Source organism: Chanodichthys erythropterus, chromosome 7 (assembly GCF_024489055.1).
Source record: "Chanodichthys erythropterus isolate Z2021 chromosome 7, ASM2448905v1, whole genome shotgun sequence".
NCBI lineage: Eukaryota > Metazoa > Chordata > Actinopteri > Cypriniformes > Xenocyprididae > Chanodichthys > Chanodichthys erythropterus.
Genome location: NC_090227.1, coordinates 5,521,290 through 5,539,801, shown reverse-complemented (window position 1 = coordinate 5,539,801; position 18,512 = coordinate 5,521,290). Strand labels below are relative to the sequence as shown.

The following is an 18,512-nucleotide window of genomic DNA, read 5'->3' as shown; positions in this document are numbered from 1 at the left end:
ATGTAAGGCTGAACACCGTTACTGACAATCCTCATTTTGGCTGCGTGAGATTCTCCAGCTTTGTTGTTGTTGAGCAACCAAAGTGCGAGATGTTAAAGCTCCGCCCTCTTCTGGAAAGGGGGCCGGGAGCTGCAGCTCATTTGCATTTAAAGAGACACACACAAAAAACTGTGTGTTTTTGCTCACACCCAAATAGGGATAAATTTAACAAGCTATATAATAAATGATCTGTGGGGTATTTTGAGATGAAACTTCATAGACACATTCTGGGGACACCAGAGACTTATGTTACATTTTGTGAAAGGGGGCATAAAAGGTCTCCTTTAGCCTAAATGTAATATTAAAAACACACTACAGTTAAAAATACTTCACATGTGCTTTATTCAATACTTTAAAGCATGACAAAAGATTAAAACATAATGATTTCAAATGTACTTTAAAGTAAAAAAAAAATAATTTGACATTACAGAATGCATTTTTTAAGTGTTAAGAAACAATCATAAAAGTGTACTCTCTTAAAGTGGCCTTTTATGTTATTAGTATTATACAGATTTTTTAAAATATACTTTTAAGATTTGAAACGCACTACAAATGCACATTCAATACAATTATTTCACTTTTCAGTTTTAAAATTGACATTAACAACAAATACTGTAAAACTGAGTAAAACTTAACTAATTGAACCTTATTGTAAGGTAATCCCAGAATGCACTGCAGCAATCTCAGTGAAGCAATCCATCCAATATGGTGGACAAAGTCAGAGAAATATTGACTATAAATATGATTTATTCAAAATCAAAATGTTGTTTCATAAAAGTATGGTTTTACCCAATATTTGCATATGAATAAGAGAGCAGACAGTAATGATGTTCACTACAAAACCATATCATTCAGAGCCATAGATTGACAGGGCATGATGGAATATATCTGCAAAAAAAGATATCTGACCAAAAATGAGGTGCTTGCAGAACAAAACATCAAAACATTTAAAGCCTACATTAGAAAAAGTCAATATACATAAACTCTTGTTTAATGGCGGAGGACACATCTTTGTAAAAATAAAAGAGCAATAGTGCTTTTGTTGTATTCTAAGAGATCACAGTCTCTAATGGTATCAATATCGTTTCACTTCACTTGGGTATCGACAGCTCCCCTCCAGCTCATGCTAATTGCTAATCAGGAATCTCATGAAGCCGGTGATTGATTTAGTTAAGGGGGTGAGAATCGACGGCACGGTGTGTTCTGTGAAGCTCTGATTGTTTGTTTGCGTTTCTTTAAAGCTGTAATTGGGTTCTTGATCAGAGGAAGAAAACACAAAGGAAAGTGGCAGATTAGCGCACGCTTTGTCAAGCACAAACACTGTGCTTTAAGAGTGGAAAGGTTTCTGATTAACTGGGCTCATAATCCCTCTTGAGTTTCAGGAAAGGACTGAGCCTTTGGTCCAAACTCAGCGGTGCTGTTCCGGAGGAACTACGTTGACGCTGCATGAGCAGGAACAAGAAAGCCATTAGAGAGAGACAAATGAAGAGAGCAGAGGCAGCTATTAAAGCAAGAAGATAAACAGGAACCGATAGGAAAGCATAGGAAATGAAGAGTGAGAGATATTTGAAGTTACACGGGAATGAGAAAGACTTTTGCTGAACTGCAAACAGGAACTAACGGTGAACACAAATGTTTATCTTTGACTTTACCTGCAAAATTCCCAGAAGATGTGCAGTTCTGTTTTATGAGGCAATGTTTGAATTTTTTTTTTTTTTCCCAATTTCAGCTTGATTTGAAGAGTATATTATAAGTGAGCCATTGTTGATTTCCCAGAAAATTTTAATTAATTATATTTATTAGTACTATATTTAAGTCTATATTAAATATTTACTCTATATAAAAGGTTCCATCGAATTTTTTTTTTTTTTTACAAGATGTAATATAAGTCTAAGGTGTCCCCTGAATGCTGAATTTTGGGGCATAATTACAAATGCGCAGATTCAGGTTGCGGCCCCTTTAAATTGCGCACTCTCCACCCCCGGAGCTCGCGCTTGCCTTAAACAGTGCATAAACAAAGTTTACACAGCTAATATAACCCTCAAAATGGATCTTTACAAAGTGTTCGTCATGCATACTGCACGCATGCGTCGGATTATGTGAGTATTGTATACTGTTATATTGTTTACATTTGATTCTGAATGAATTTGAGGCTGTGATCCATGGCTAAGGCTAATGCTACACTGTTGGAGAGATTTATAAAGAATGAAGTTGTGTATATGCATTATACAGACTGCAAGTGTTTAATAATGAAAATAGCAACGGCTCTTGTCTCCGTGAATACAGTAATAAACAATGGTAACTTTAACCACATTTAACAGTACATTAGCAACATGCTAACGAAACATTTAGAAAGACAATTTACAAATATCACTAAAAATATCATGTTATCATGGATCATGTCAGTTATTATTGCTCCATCTGCCATTTTTCGCTGTTGTTATTGCTTGCTTACCTAGTCTGATGATTCAGCTGTGCAGATCCAGACGTTAATACTGGCTGCCCTTGTGTAATGCCTCGATCATGGGCTGGCATATGCAAATATTGGGGGCGTACACCCCGACTGTTACGTAACAGTCTGTGTTATGTTGAGATTTGCCTGTTCTTCGGAGGTCTTTTAAACAAATGAGATTTATATAAGAAGGAGGAAACAATGGAGTTTGAGACTCACTGTATGTCATTTCCATGTACTGAACTCTTGTTATTTGACTATGCCAAGATAAATTCAATTTTTAATTCATCTTTACGAGTCCATCATTATCACAGGGAAATAATACATCACATTTTTTTTTGTGATGATAAATGTAAAGTAGGCAGTTTGCCGGTCTGACACAGTATTATGCTGAAGCTTTTCGTCATGATTAGTGAAAACAAAATATGACACACAATCGCAAAACCAGTTGTGAATTTGTCAAGTTACTCTGCCAAGTATATGATTTAAATATTACGTTTAATGCCCTTTATGCAGCGCAATCTCAAGACTTAATGTTGAAAAAAGCATCTTATTATAAGCAAAGTGTAGGTAGCTTTGTGTCATTACAGTGGGAGAAATCTAGTTTTGTTGCTTTTAGCTCTTAGTGCAAACGTGCTGAATTCAACACAGACTCTTTTGTAGTAAAGACAGTTTTATTCATTATAATGGGAACCTGCTGATTTGTCATTTGTCATTCGTCATTAACTTGTACCGCAGACACAAAAGTAAATTTAAAAAAAAATTGTGTCCAGATTGTGGTGGTATAGGCCACTAAAAAACACATAGTGGCCCGAATTTCCCTTGAGAAAAATAAGTTTTATCATACTTTTAAAGTTAAAGGTTTAGTTCACCCAAAAATTATCATCATTTACTTACCTTCAAGTTGTTCCAAACCTGTATGAATTTCTTTCTTATAAGATATTGTGAAGAATGTGGGTTACCAAACAGTTGATGGGCCCCATTGACTTCCATAGTTTTTTTTTTCTTTTTTTTTCATACTATCAAAATCAGTGGGGCCCACCAACTGTTTGGTTACCCATATTCTTTAAAATATCTTCTTTTGTGTTCAGGGTATAGAATTTGATTTACTTTCACTTTTCGATTCGCAATCACACACAGCCTATTCTGTGCATAAGGAGTTGATAAGATATTTGTCAGTGAGACTCAGGATCTGTTGCGCACCAAATCCTCTGGCATCATCCTGTCAGTCATCTCTCCTTACTATCTTCACGTGATAAGTGAAATCTGATTTACTGACCACTGCAGCAAGCCTAACCAAGTCCCTTTAGGGGCTCCGTTGAATGCTTTATTCATTTTCTGTGCTTTTCCAAATTTGGAATTAGCCGTCGGGCACATCCATCCCTTATTAAAATTATAATCAAGTACTTTACATGTGCTTTAGTATGTTACCCAACACATTAAAATAAGTCTTTAAAAACAAAGTCCATTAAAACATAATAATTTAAAATGTACTTTAAAATAAAACTTTTAATTTGACATTATTACAAAGTGCACTTTTTAAAAGTGTTTGAAACAGTCATGAAAGTCTACTCTCTTTAAATACACTTTAGTGGCCTTTTATTTCATTAATATTATATTAGTTTGGACTTGTAGGAAGACTGCAAGTGTTTGGGGTGCCATTTGGGACAGGGCCAGAGGCCAGAAATTAAGTGTGCTAATAATATTAGGTAGGGATAATAAAGGGATCATAATGTAACCCTGATGAAGTACACTTCTTAAATAGCTGCTATCTTTCATACTTATATACTCATAAAATAATAAAAAATATGTCTCTGCATCAGTTTAACTTGCAACAAGGGTCATGTCAGGTGGTGCACAAAATGCTTGAACTGATTTTGCAGATGATAAACCGATAGAGAGTGCTTTATTCAACTTGTGTTTGTACCCCTGAATGTGCATTTGTGTAAATGTGTGTGTTTTTTTTTTCAATCTGCACAGCAGGACTCGTTTTCAATCTTCTGCTTTAAGCTTGTAAACAGCTCTCTACCATGTAAAACAGACGTTCTGTGAGAACAAACAACACCTGCTGCGCTTTTCCAGAATCCTATTGTGTGTGTATCATGCTGTAGATTCCTTTAAGTGTGTGTGAACGGAAGATAGCTGAATTCTGGGCTTAAAATTGGCCATAAAGGCTTGATTTATTTGAGAGGCCAGCTTAGAGTCCAATTATTTTCTGCCTCCAACAACAGAATTTAGTAGCAGACCATGCCAAGTTCACTCTAAGTATTACATTGAAACAACTCACTGTTACAGCCATTGTTGATCAGTTTTAATTGGGGAAAAAAAATGCTCATTGCTCTTATACGAAAAGCTTAAACTTACCAAAACCAGTCTAAACTGGTCTTAGATGGTTTAGATGGTTCCCCTTTTGTCTAGTGTACTGATTTTAGAGGGTTTTTGGGCATTGGTCGGTCTAGGAGATCAGCTGGCCAACTAGCAAAACCAGCTGAATAACAGCTTGGCTTGGCTGAGAGACCAGCTAAACCATCTTAAACCAGATTAGACCAGCAAACATTCTTAGCCTTGTTAGAAACCAACCATACCAGCTAATACCACTTTGAGTCCAAACACCATGCACATTTATGTCCAAACCATGCCATGCAAAAGTGAATTTTGCATAATAGGTCCCCTTTAAAGTGTGTACAGCATGTTTTTGCCATTCTTGTCGCATTTACACGGCTTTAACCAGCAGATGTCCTCACCATGCTATGTTTCGAGTGAATAGCTAGTGTAATCGATCTAATCTAACAGTGAATTTACCTGACAAAGTCAATATAGTGGAATAAAAACAACGCCTAGTCTTTTTCACTGCAACTTCCAAGGAAGTGTTGAAACTAGCGTTAGATACCTGAGGTAATTTTATGTTACGCTGTTTGATAGCCTAGCATAATGATCTCATTGTTAGTACTTCTCACCATTTATTCCAAGGATCTGACCGATTGTTCCATATATCAATTTTCCTTAAAGTATCCACTGTCAAACAGTGATGGCTTTTTCTGGACATCGGCGATTATTTTAAATGTGCAAGCCCTTAAATTAGAATGGATTCTGATTGGCTGTCAATGTTTTATCGTTCAACATCTGGAAAAAAATAATTCTGAAAGTGATATCATTTCTCTATATCTTTATTGTTATAGCTGTGGTGTGGACAGTGTCATTCTTTTATGTTTAGAATGATTTTTATTATGTTCATAGTTATTATTCTTGGCATGAACGGGCCTTAAATATGCCATAAAAGACAAAAAGGATCATTTGGAGTTCCAGATATTTGGAGTTCAACATTTGTTTGCCATTAAAATTGTGGCAACCCTGCTGAACATATCATCTTTAACCAATCTAAGCTGGGGTTTTCGCCACTTTTTAGCTGGAGTTAAACTGGCCACCCAGGTAAACCAGCTAAACACCAGCTTGGCCAGGCTAGGAGACTGGAAGATCAACTTAAAACAGTTAAGACCAGGCAGCTAGGAAGGTTTAAACAAGTTCAGGTGGGAATTATTCAGTATACGTCCCCTAACAGTTTCTATTTACAATGCACAATAACACACTGAATTTCTAAGTACAGTTCTCATAAAACATCAAAGTGATTGCTGTGTTTGTTTCTCAATATTTTTCCTGCAGGTCTCTGTAAGCCTCTATTTGTCAAAGATGCCAGGACAACAGATTGTTTTGCGCATAGCACAGGACAAAAGGCTTTATTGTGAGAGTTCGGCATGATGGAGTGGAAGGGTTTTGACAGGCCAAAAAATGACTTTTTCTTGGGAACGTCTTTCATGTTGTGGTGACAGTTTGCCAATATAAACTCTTATTCTATTTGCTAAAGCATTTTTTGCCAGCGTAAATATCGGCTAAACGTCCGCGGTTAGTGTGGATGTGTCTTCCATTCATAGTAACTCTCATTTTGTTGAAAGTAAAGTTAGTGTGTAGTTGTATTGTGGTACTTGCAGTAATGACAGAGGAGGTGACCTTTGAGCTGAAAAGGTGATTCCAAGTATTCTATGGTCGAACGCTTGTAAAACCACTCTGAAATGATTGTACATGTTCATCATGACTCTCTGATTTCATCAGATTGCATCTGACGTCTGTTTGAGCTGCTGAAATCAATCCATTTTATGGATGACCAATGAATTTTCAGGACCATTTGCTCACAAATTGTACATAAAAATGGCTGCACAATAAAACGATATCTAGCAAATTAAGTATTTTATTACACAGTATAACTGCCTTTATGATGTTATTAATTTCCATGACTTGTCCATGTTTTTTGACCACTGGATTAATCATTAATTCAATTTTAAATTAATAAAAAACAAACAAACAAAAAATTCTGAATCTGTTTGAATGTTTCATTGAAAAAAACTGATTTGCTCACAATTCAGACAGTAAAATTGCTTGAGCAACAAAAATGATTCCTTATTTTCAGACAAAAACTGGAAAACATTCTTGAGAATAATATTCTTGGTTTTCCATGACCATGGGAACCCTGAGCTCTGCATTTTAGTCAGGAGCAAAGACATATTAGCAGTCAAATTTGTGCCACCCTGCAGTTTACCATCTCATATTTGCAAGGCAGATACATCTATTACATCCGCGTGTGTGTAAAGCGGCCCTCTTGGCCAGTAAAAGCTGTCCGCCGACTTAACGGGCCACACACTGAAGGTCTAATGCATCTGTTAGGGAGTTTTTTACTGATCATATGAAACTCAGAGAAGCTGTAATGAGATACAGGAATATGAATGGCCATCTGCCTCCATCTGCCATGACATTCCACAACTCAGATACTCCTCTCCCCGTCTGCCTACACCGAGAAAACTACACGCACCTCTCGCCATCTACACGTGCCAAGAAGTCTCCAACCCACTTCACCAAACTTCTATTCCTCTGCCAAATCCTCGTGGCTGTCAATGTTATAACTACTGAGATGGCATTATGCTGAAATGAAATGCTTAATTAAAGCGGCGGACGGACCTGTGCCAATGTTCCACAGGACAGTAGATGCTGGATGATGCATTGAGGCTTTTAAGAGGTTTAAAAATGTTATCACTGAAATGAGGCATCAAAATTGTGACTATTAAAAAATGTGCTCCAAGATGGCAGCTCAGAGAAGCACACGCTCCCCTGACAGTGTCGCAATGGGTTAGCAAACTTCAGAGCTGTTTGCAAAGTAAGTTGTACACTTTAAGTGTCCTTGTTGGACCCCACACTGTGCTTCGGGTGTGGACTGCTTACACTATGCTAATTGAACACTTGGGTAGTGAGATGTCCTTGTGTATTCAGTCTTTCCTCCACTGCATTGCGGGGCTTTTTAAGACCCCTTCTGGCCCGGCTCATGCCCCAGTCCTGCTGGCCTCATTAAACAGAGTTTGACGGAGTTCAGGGTTAGACAACCATGTCATGCGGCTGAATCCCGCTGAGCTGGTGGTGTGATGTACCATTCGATGTTTCCCATATTTTGACTCTTATGAAAAATATTGCGGGTCTGTGAAAGTAAAGCACAGTTGGTGGTAATGGGAGCATGAAACTGCAAACGCACGCACACACATACATGGACTTGCTGGAGAGAGAAATAGAGATGGAACATTTCGCCTGAAATCGGACATGTGGGAATGAGTCATTTCTGTTTTCTGGGGTCTGCTGGCTGCTCATGTGTTTAGATGATTCAAGTCGCATTTATGTCAATGTGTAGCCATGCGACTGCGTGTGTCTCGTGTGCTTTAGATTCCCTGCTCTCTCTCTCTTTGAAACTTCTCTAGCTCTCTCGCTCCACATAACAGGAACTACTTGACGTAAGCAGCGTTAGCATCCCTTCTACTTCGGTTGTTCAAACTTTCATTCCCGTTTGTGCTTTGAGCATGTCTGAGTTGAGTTGAACTGGGCCGCCATCCATTCCCTGTTTACACACAGGTCATTTATCTGACAATATGCACCTATAAAAAAATGGAATGAACAACATGCTGCACAGCCCTTCATGGCTGCTCACACCAGTAAGTCATATCTCGCTGAGAGCAATTTGTTTTCACTTAATCCAGGAAGAGCTGTACCTTAAATTAGAAATATGCCATTTAGAGTTGTCAAAAGTACCGACTTCGGTACCTAGTCGGCACTGAAATTTAAAAAATGTGACGCTTTGAGCGCTGTTGAACGGATTCGTAAACACCTCTGACTGGCCATTGTTTTCACGGCTCATCTGTGATTGGCTTCAACGATCAACGCTATAAAAACGCTCTAAATAGTCATCAATGATGCTCCTCACGCTCTTCATGCTCTTCACACAGATACACACAGGTGCATTTGAAAGCAGCCATCGCGGACCAGACGGCTAATAGACACCTGCTTTCAAACGCTCCCGCTTTCAAAACGCTTTCAAATTGGTGTGCTTTCAAACGCTGCTGTGCGTTGATCATTGTAGCCAATCACCAACATATCCGATAAGCGTGTCAACACAATATCCAATCAGAGGTGTTTACGAATCCTCTCGACAGTGCTCAAAGTGTCACATTTTTAAAATTTCAGTACCGATTGGTACCAAAATCAGTGCTTTTAACAACTCTAATGTCATTATATAAAATGGATATTGTCATACATGCAATCCTGAACATTATTAGCCACCTACATGTAATTTAAAGACCACAGTTGTTTGTTGTTCCGCAAGTTTGAAACAGCTTGCCAAAGCAAACTTTCCAGAAAACTTCTCTCCGGCTTTTGAACAACTACAATTGTTCCGTGGCAAGGTTACACATATTTTTCCGATGGTCCACTTTAGACACTCTACTAACTATAAGTAACTTTGCAACTGCATGTAAACTTTCTCTCATTAGAATATTAGTCAGGGCTGGACTGGGGCTAAAATTCGGCCCTGGACAAATTCAGCCCATCCGGCCCACGAATTCCCTTGTGAATGTTTTGCTGGGGTTAGCAAAACGTAAATGCAGTTAACAAACTTGTTGTTGCATTTTTGTCACAGAGAAAAACACTTCACCGTAAAGCATTGATTTTGAGCTAGGATGCCGTAAATTTATAAATAAATTTACAGCTATTAAATTCTGATATAATTTCATTTCCTTCATGTCGTACCAAACCTGCATGACTTTCACTTCTGTAAAACACAAAAGAAGATATTATGAACCAAACCATTTTTGTTACCCTTGACTTCTATTTTGTTACCCTTGACTTCTATTGTTAGTTCTGTCGTGACAACTCTTGGAGTGTTTGGCATGGCAACGTGTATGACAATGTTGATATATTTGGTCTTGGGAGAAAAGATCTGCTAAGCTGCTGCTGCTGCTGCAGAGCAAGTACGGGATTTGTTACTGTCAATACATACAAGACACCCTGCTGTGAGCAAGAAAGACATGCTGCTGCTGTACAATATTGCATACATGAATTACCTGTATCAGATCTATACAGCTGGAGCTGGGGAACGTGGAGGGTTTCTGAATGTGCACTGCACTGCTCAGGCAAATGCTAACCAAGTATTTGTAGGTTGAGCACACAAGATCATTGGCTACTGATACAGCAGGAACCAATCAGCTGTGCCCTATAGAGAATGTTGTGATTACAAGCAGGTTGAGTTAAGGACCTGTCAGCCTGTGCCATCTAGAGTTTCATGACAGAACTTTGTATTTAGTAGAATGTCTAAAGTGGACCATCGAAATAAAGTACTACCCGTGGCGATTACATAATGTGGCTTTGCCTTCTTTGACATGGAAATCTTCTCTGGTTCATTCTTCTGTTCAGTCCGTTGAGGTCAGACGTGAGTAACACACTGGAGAGCTGCTTTATAATAGAAAATGATGTTGTAATAACTGAATGCTACACTGACAATTGTTTTCATGTTTTAAACTATAAAGCTGCTTGCTTCAAAGCAATCTGTATAAAGTTCTATATAAACAAGCATGACGTGACGTGTCTTGACTAAGTGAAGAGCAAAAAAATAACTTGGCTGTAAGTATATCACGGCCTTAAGGGATTACGTACAGTCAGCCGGTCTTTATCACCATGAAGGGGTTTATTTTGTGAGAATGACCATCTGAATGTTAATTATACTGCTTATTACTTAGGTACTTACCAAATGAATACACGGACATTAACTATTGGGTGGCACAGTGGCTATATTTAAGTGGCATATTCGAGTCTCGCTGAGGTAGGATCCTGTGTTGGAGTCAGGATTCCTCCGGGTGCTCCAGTTTCCCCTACAATCTAAAGATATGCAGCAATTAGAGACACTAAATTGCCCGCAGGTGTGAGTGACTGATGTTGGCTTAGGTTTCAGCATCCCGTGACTATATATTAGAACAAGCAGTTTTGAAAAATATTGATGGATATACATGTAATATTGGTAACTGGTCAAATAAGCTTCAAAATGAACAAGACTTTTTGACAAAAGTCAAAAGTAAATGAAAAAAGCTGGCAATTATATGACCCTCAATATCTAACCACAAAAGATCTAGTCTGTCATTCCATTTTCAATTCTAATTTGTGTCCGTGTGTGTTAATTTTGGTCTGCGGTGGTACATTATTGATAGGGTATGTTCACAGAGAGTGTCAAGCCTTTGATCTAGGGGGTCGTATGTTAAAGATAGCCATTAACAGACTCCCGATGCCACTGGGGACGCATCAAATATTCAGCACTTGTCTGGACATTGGCAAGCATCCTCCCCAGAGGCGTTCTCTTTGTCCAGTAAGGCACAAAGAGAGAGAGATGGAATAAAGAGGGATGGGATTGGATAGTCCTGAGAGAGACCGAGACAACCTCACACCACCCCCAAGATATAATCAATACCTCCCGTCTCGGCAAACAGCTGTCAACAAACTGACCACTTTCACAGCTCTGCTAGAGCTCCCCGCATGTGTAGGGCAGGTGCCTTATGGGGGGTTGTGCTGTCTGCATTTGACCAGAGCTCCTGGTGCTCGTGTGCAGCCCTGCGATTTCTGGAGCATGAAGTGCTTTGGTGTGATGGTGCACGTCTGTGGCCACCCGTCTGAAAATAATGCCTTCTGTCTGCACGGAAATCTGCAAAGAGGACTCGGGCAACAGACTGCATAGAGGGGATGACCTCCGACCATCAACTGGACTCTTTGAGGAACTCTTAATTTCCTGATGCTTCGAGCATGCATGCAAACACACGCACACTCAAAAGCACTGCCAAGTTCCTGTCCTCCAGATGCAGTCCTGACAGGCCCATATGGGCAAGAAATCACGTCACCCTCCCATGTCTAAAGCTCACCTTGGATTAGTGCTGCGGATAAGGAAACTTCCAAACTGTACTGAGACATATGCAACTAAAAGTGTGACCATACGTTCACAATGACAGAAACTAAATCGCTGGAGGTCGCCGACTGTTGGTCACTAGTAGGCATTCTTGTTCGACTGCTGTACCCGTTTGTATCACGAGTTGCTAGTTTTGCTCCTTTCTACACTGGTAGTCGCCACATCAGATTGCTGAGGATTTGCATACAGTTGAACTTTGTTCAACTTTGTTGCATCGCCAACTGTTGCTGTCAGTCATGTCGTGCCTAACAACGCCCTTCAGCCATGACTTATTCACGATACAGCACTAGCCTCGAGTACCTTATTGCTTTTATAAAACAGTTACCACAATAGACTCTTTTACAGCCCACGTGATCAAATAGTTGCGCGCACATTTTGGCAACGGAAGTGGTGTTGTTGCCCAGTGGTTCTAACGTGTTGGCAACTCCAAATGTTTAACAGGGCTCTCAAGTGTCATGCATTGAGCATGACAGTCACTCATTTCGGTCTTTTGTCACACACTCCCGCCAAACATTTTTTTTTCTCACGCAGAAAAAATATTTTTCATATATTTAATATGCCGCCGCGCCGGGCAGGAATCAAGCGCATCTCCCCTGGAGTAGCCTGCCACTTATCAGCCAATCAAAAAAAAAAGAAAGAGGCTACATAGTAAACAATCAGAAAATAGCACTATTGTATCTGGGTAAGATTTAACGCAACAACCAATGAAAAAAAGCATATCCCGAAATTGTTCACCGATCACCCACAGAGGAAAACACTGGAGCTCTGAGCATCACTTTGAGCACAAAGTCATTATCTCCTGTTTTAATGTTACAACAAATTCACAACTTGTTTGACACAAACAGTGCTGTTAGAGAATGTTTCCTAGATAATCAGCATCAGTTTTTCATGAGTGTCTGTAACTTAGCCAACGGTTTTACAGCCTGTTCACTGACAACACCTGCTCAGAACAAGTAGTCTAGGACTAGTTATATTTTCGTTATCACCACGATGACTGACATTTTGTCACATTAAACATCTCTCTCCTTACACTTAATTTTATTAGCACTAAATAAATTAATTATTACATCAATGTGGTAGGACATGACATGATTTTTAAAGTGACCAATAACAGACGATCGTCTATAATATTGGTCACTTTAAAAATGATGCCGTGTGGTTGGAGATGTCACTCTTGCCTGTCTTCAAAACTTGAGAGCCCTGGTTTATGTATATATATATTTATATATATATATATATATATATATATATATATATATCTGGCCACTGTACATTTGGCCATCTGCTAACATCTTCTATCCTCTCCACTACACGGATCTGGTAGCCGGATACCATTTGATAAAGTCAACTTTTCAAAATAACTTTCTCTGTCTGTGTTGCTTAATCCGCTCACGTAGCTGCAGATATATATAAAACTTTCGGAGTTGCTAACACGTTAGAACCACTGGGGAACAACACCACTTCCGTTGCCAAAATGTGCATGCATACGTTGCTACGTCATCATTGTGTACAAACAGTAAAAGGGTCTATAAAAATATTAAAGCCAGAAATATGTATCAATGCAACTTTCATGAAGTAGTAAACTTTTTTTAAAAGCCTTCCTTCTGCCAGAAAAAATAGTCCCTGACCAAGAACAGAAACAGAAGTTACATTTTCATGCCATTAGATGGCGGTAGGTGTCAGTCAGTAGCAAAGACTTTTACATTGAAAGACTGAATTGTTTTGAAAACGGAAAAAAACAAAACTGACAAATGCTTTGACCAACGCTGTTAGTCACGGGAAACCCCCTTAAATGTTAAAAGGACAAGATAATGCATCGGACATTTAAACAGATGTTTTATTATGAACATAGGACTGACCCGAAGGAAAATGCTAAATCTGAATACAGGTAATAAACTCGCTCACTTGATCTTTTTCGCACAACACTCTTTTACATAATACAGTAAGCTTCAGTAAACAATATCAATTGAGAACAAACAGTTTACGTTGCTAAGAATGGTCGATACATCGATCTAATGTCTAACAATCCGATGCATCGATGCAATGCGTAAAAAATCGATACCTGTGGGCTATTTATAGAGGCATCTTTGTTTTAACACAATCCACATTTTCACACAATATCAGTCTATGCATTATCGCCAACGCGTGCATTCTCGTTTAAACTAACTTTCAGAACTTGTGAAAGACACTCGGGACAGTAGATGGAACTGTGACTGGCTGATCGGGCCGGTGCTAAATCTTCACGAAAGTTTATAATTTGCTTGTGTTTAAAGCCTTGCGAAAAAGCAGGGCGCTGGAGAATAGAGTGCTATGAATCGTTCTTCACACACACTCACTGAAATTAAAACTGTTAAAAGAATATGGTCAATAAACTGCCGCATAAGAGCGCCGCGCGCTGTTACTCTGTGTTGCTTCAAGCACATCATTCTGCACACGGGATGCGCATAAGTGCTTTGTGCCGCTCTGTATTGGAGCCTTTATAATAAATTTGCACAATGAAAGAATATTAATAGCCTGTCTTGTTTTGTCCTACCTATAATATGTTGTTGCTTCATTAAGTATACATTTAAAATAAATGTCTTTAAATGTATTTAAATGTCTTTAAATTTAAATTATGTGTGTGTGTGTGTGTGTGTGTGTGTGTGTGTGTGTGTGTGTGTGTGTGTGTGTGTGTGTGTGTGGCTTATGTAGGCATATTCCTTGTTTATCAGTTTTTTGACATTACACATTTTAGCACAGAACTAAAATACTTTCTTGTCTGTTGTCATGTCATAAGCTGTCATTAGATTACTGTGTGAATTTTTTTATTTGTGGATGACCCAGTCAGGGTTCAGGATGTGAAATTTTGAAATAAATGTTTGTTATAGATTTTGGTTGCAGTGAGTTAATAAAAATGTAACTGGATGTGTAAAATAGGCTCAAATATCGAAATATTAATCGAATCGTATCGTAATCGTATCGCAGAGCTTTTTGAGGTATCGGAAAATATCGAATCGCTGGCTATGAGAATCAATATTGTATCGAATCGTGATGAACTGTCCGATTTACACCCCTAGTAGTGATACACAGAACCGTAGGGTGAAGCGGTCATATTGTGAATAAAACACAGCTATTGATCAGTCAGAATCAAGGACAGAAACTAACAGTTTTATAAAAAAAAAATATATATATATATATAAATATTATACTGATTGGCTTCATCATTCTGTCTCCTCTCCTCCAATAAGCTTGTATTTAGTGGCCATTCTGGCGCTATATTGCTGGCATCACATTTGTTGTGGTAGAGGAGATTCCTCCCTTCCATATGTATCGAGCTTTGAGTGCAGTGAAAAGTAAGAAATTATTATTATGATTATTATTAGCTTACTGTTAGTTGCTAGTAGACAGCTGTTCCACTGTCTGCATTTCCATTTGTACTTGCTGTATTGTGTCACTGTATTTACATAAAACTGAACTTTGCTCAACTTTTTGTTGCATCAACAACTGGTGTCTCAGACTCTCACTGAGTTTTGGTTGCTTTGTCTGCAACTCAGTGTCAGTGTAAATGCCCTTTACACATTTTGTCACCCATATAAAGAATTTTTATCAACTATGGGCATTGTGGACTTTTTGAAACTCTCTTAAAACACATATTTCACACTCTCACTAGTTTATATAATTTATCTACTAACAATGTTCAGCAGTTTTTTTTTCTTAAGGTGTCTTTTTCACCACATCTCAAATAATGTACCGTTTAACTGCATTTTGTGGTTACAATGAAACTGATGCAAATTACATTGTAAAAATATTTTTGTAATAAAAGGACAAAATCATTGCATTTTATGTATCCTAAATACACAAAATGAAATAATATTTCCTCACTTTTTTTGCAGAATTTGAGAAAATTACATACAAAATTACATCTGAATTTGAAATTACCATAAAAACTGTATTGTATCAAGTGGTTAATTTCTCTTCACCAATAAATCATTGTGACCCTCTGATGTTTACCACCTTACCTTGAATTAGAGGTGTGGAAAAGGAGAGTTCCTAACTGCACACTTAGGGATACTTAGCGGTATCCAACTATAATGAGCAAGATAATGTGAGCTCCACTTTGTCATTGTAATTCAGCACATTTTCATAAAGTGAAACTACTCAGAGACAAATTTTGAGGCTCAGAGGTCGCTAATTCATAGCTCATAAGACCTAGTGAAGTTCTTAATTATTTTTATTAAAGCCATTTTACGGGAAAAACTAAAATAAGTCAATTGTTTACATATATGTAAGAGTATAGAGCTATAAATGAGCAAGAATAGCAGTTGAGACTATTTGATTTGAATAATTTTGATATGAAATATTTGAGTGTGACTTTTGATTGAAGACTGTGGTATCTTGGCAAATCTGAGCAGTTTTTTGATATTGGTCTCTGATGCTCGAAGTGCGAAAAATTTTGAGAAGAAAAACAAATATCCACTACGTAATTGCTGTCTTGGAGAAACAACTGAGACACTTTTTTCACTGCGTATAGCCAACAGTCAGTGTCACTCACGTCGACTCAAATAAACTCTTACTGAAAACAAATGACTCGCATCAACACAAATTATAACTGAACATCTAGTGGAGTATTTGCTAAACCCCCATTTGTACATCTTCAGATCCAGACTTTTGCTTTTTATGTGCATCAGTCTGTCGAGTGTAATAGAGTATCCAGTGTATAATGTGTCAGTGTTAGTGCATGAGAGAGGGGGCAGAGAATGGAGGCAGGCCTGGAGGCGGAGCCTTCGCTCTGATTGGCTGCAGCCAAAAGGGGCTGTCACAGAGAGGGCTGGATTAGCGGAGGTGGGGGAGGTGCCTCGCTTGCTCTGTACCTTTCAGCTGCAGATCAGAGCACAACGGCGAGAGATTAACACTGTTCACAAGCCCTGAGACGTGAGGAAAATGGAAGAGGACCATGAATGTGTCCGTGCAAGGGACAGAAAGCTGATTTAGGGATGCTCAGCACTGGTTTGTTCTTCTAGGAGTGCCTCAGGGTAAGGACTCACTGTCCCTTGTCTGTCTCTTTTAGGAGTCTCTCTGATCCTGTGAGGCATGGACTACATATAATATCAACCTTCCTGGGACTCTTCCTCTAAGATTTCGGAGCGTCTTTTTTTACAGCGTCTAAAAGAGTGAGGAATATTTGTGTCACGCACTGATTCAATCAGACTTGAGAGGTTTCATTCGAGAGGTCCTTTCTCTCTTTCTCTCTGTCTTTATGATCATGCACTGAAATCATCAGTTCGTGCACTGAGGGCACACCTGTCTCTCAAATTCACTCACTTGTGTGGATCTAACCAGAACTCCGCAGCTGGAATGTTGCGATGGATATTGTGATGGATATTGGGATTGCTGTGTACTTCATTTCACGCTGAACCTGCCGCACAAGACAAGGTGAAAAAGGGTGAGAACTTTTTTTCATCTGTTTTACATTTGTGCATGGTTTTGTTCATATGAAATATATTATTATGTCAGATCCTTAGAATTATATATAATTTTTCCCCCTCAATATTCCCAATATATATTCAGTGTTGAAGGTTATATATCAAGATTTTGAAACATTAAAAAATCTGAACTCCTTTGTACAGGCAGTCAGATGTTCTTGGTTTCAGTGACCCTCAAGATGATAGATATATAATCTCAAATTATGCCCATGACATGATCATCAGGTTTTACGTAAAATTGTTATTTAGATAATACATTTTGTAATATTTTTATATATATTTACATGTGTGTGGATTATTATTTCTCACAGGCACTGGTTTTTTGACTCCTGAATCCCTTCAGTAGTGAACGCACACTGTAAAAATGTATTTTCATGATTTATCACATTTCTTTCTTTTGTCAAATTATTTTTAAATAATGAATGTGGTTCAGATAACATAATATTTTGAGTTTCTGTTGATTAAACTAATCGCCTTCATTGTATTAACTCAATTTTTTAATTTCAATGAACTCAAATTTTTAAGGCAACCACGTAACTTCCTTTTTTAAGTTAAACCAATTCTTTTTTACATTGTACAGATTTATAAAAATGACAAGCTTTATTTGCAAATAAACATTGCCTCAACTTGACGCCAGCAGCCGCTGGTTGTCACATTAAAACTTTCTGCCCTTTTGGCCGCTTTTTAACTACGGACTGTGTGCGTGAGGTGATGTGTGTGTTTGTGTGTGTACGGCCATGTGACGGGCTAGTCTCTGGATACCGAAAAGGTTACTGCTAATTAAACCACATTTCTCTCCACTGAAGCACAAAATGTAGGACTCCCTGTGATCCTCCCAGCAGCTGTTATTCTCTTAACACACTTCAGTATCTCTCTCTCCACTCACACATCTGTATATCAGCGTTTAGCAATCTCACACTCTTAGCAATCTCTACAGAGCGCTGTCCCTGTTTCACTTCACACAAGCTGAGCGATCTTCAATCAGTGTGTGTGAGTGTTTATACACTCGGGGAGGGGTTCATGTATGTGTGTATGCACTCAAGGGAGAGATTGTGAGAAATTGCGTGTGTTCGTGTGTGAAACGGGTGTGTTTCTCTTCATTTTGTTAGTGACAATAAGCTGGAGAGTCAATCGGTTCAACCTTTCCCAGCTTATGCATGTCTTTATTTTTGAACTTCAGGCTCTATTGTGATTGTGCAGGTACAATGAGATTAGTATTTTTAGTGCTCCATTAAATCGCTGCAATTAC

The 18,512-nt window shown here is 38.4% G+C and overlaps 1 protein-coding gene across 6 annotated transcripts in view; it reads left to right on the top strand.

Moving 5' to 3' along the window:
- The window catches only part of large2 (LARGE xylosyl- and glucuronyltransferase 2), a 157,218-nt gene that overhangs the window by 51,192 nt on the left and 87,514 nt on the right, over nucleotides 1–18,512 (top strand). For 2 of the 6 annotated variants that reach the window (XM_067389680.1, XM_067389681.1), the window contains exon 2: nucleotides 16,849–17,223. The exons of the other annotated variants lie outside the window; for them this stretch is intronic. The gene's annotated coding sequence lies outside the window, so the exon portion shown is untranslated. The remainder of the gene's footprint in view (nucleotides 1–16,848; nucleotides 17,224–18,512) is intronic. 6 annotated transcript variants of the gene reach the window in all.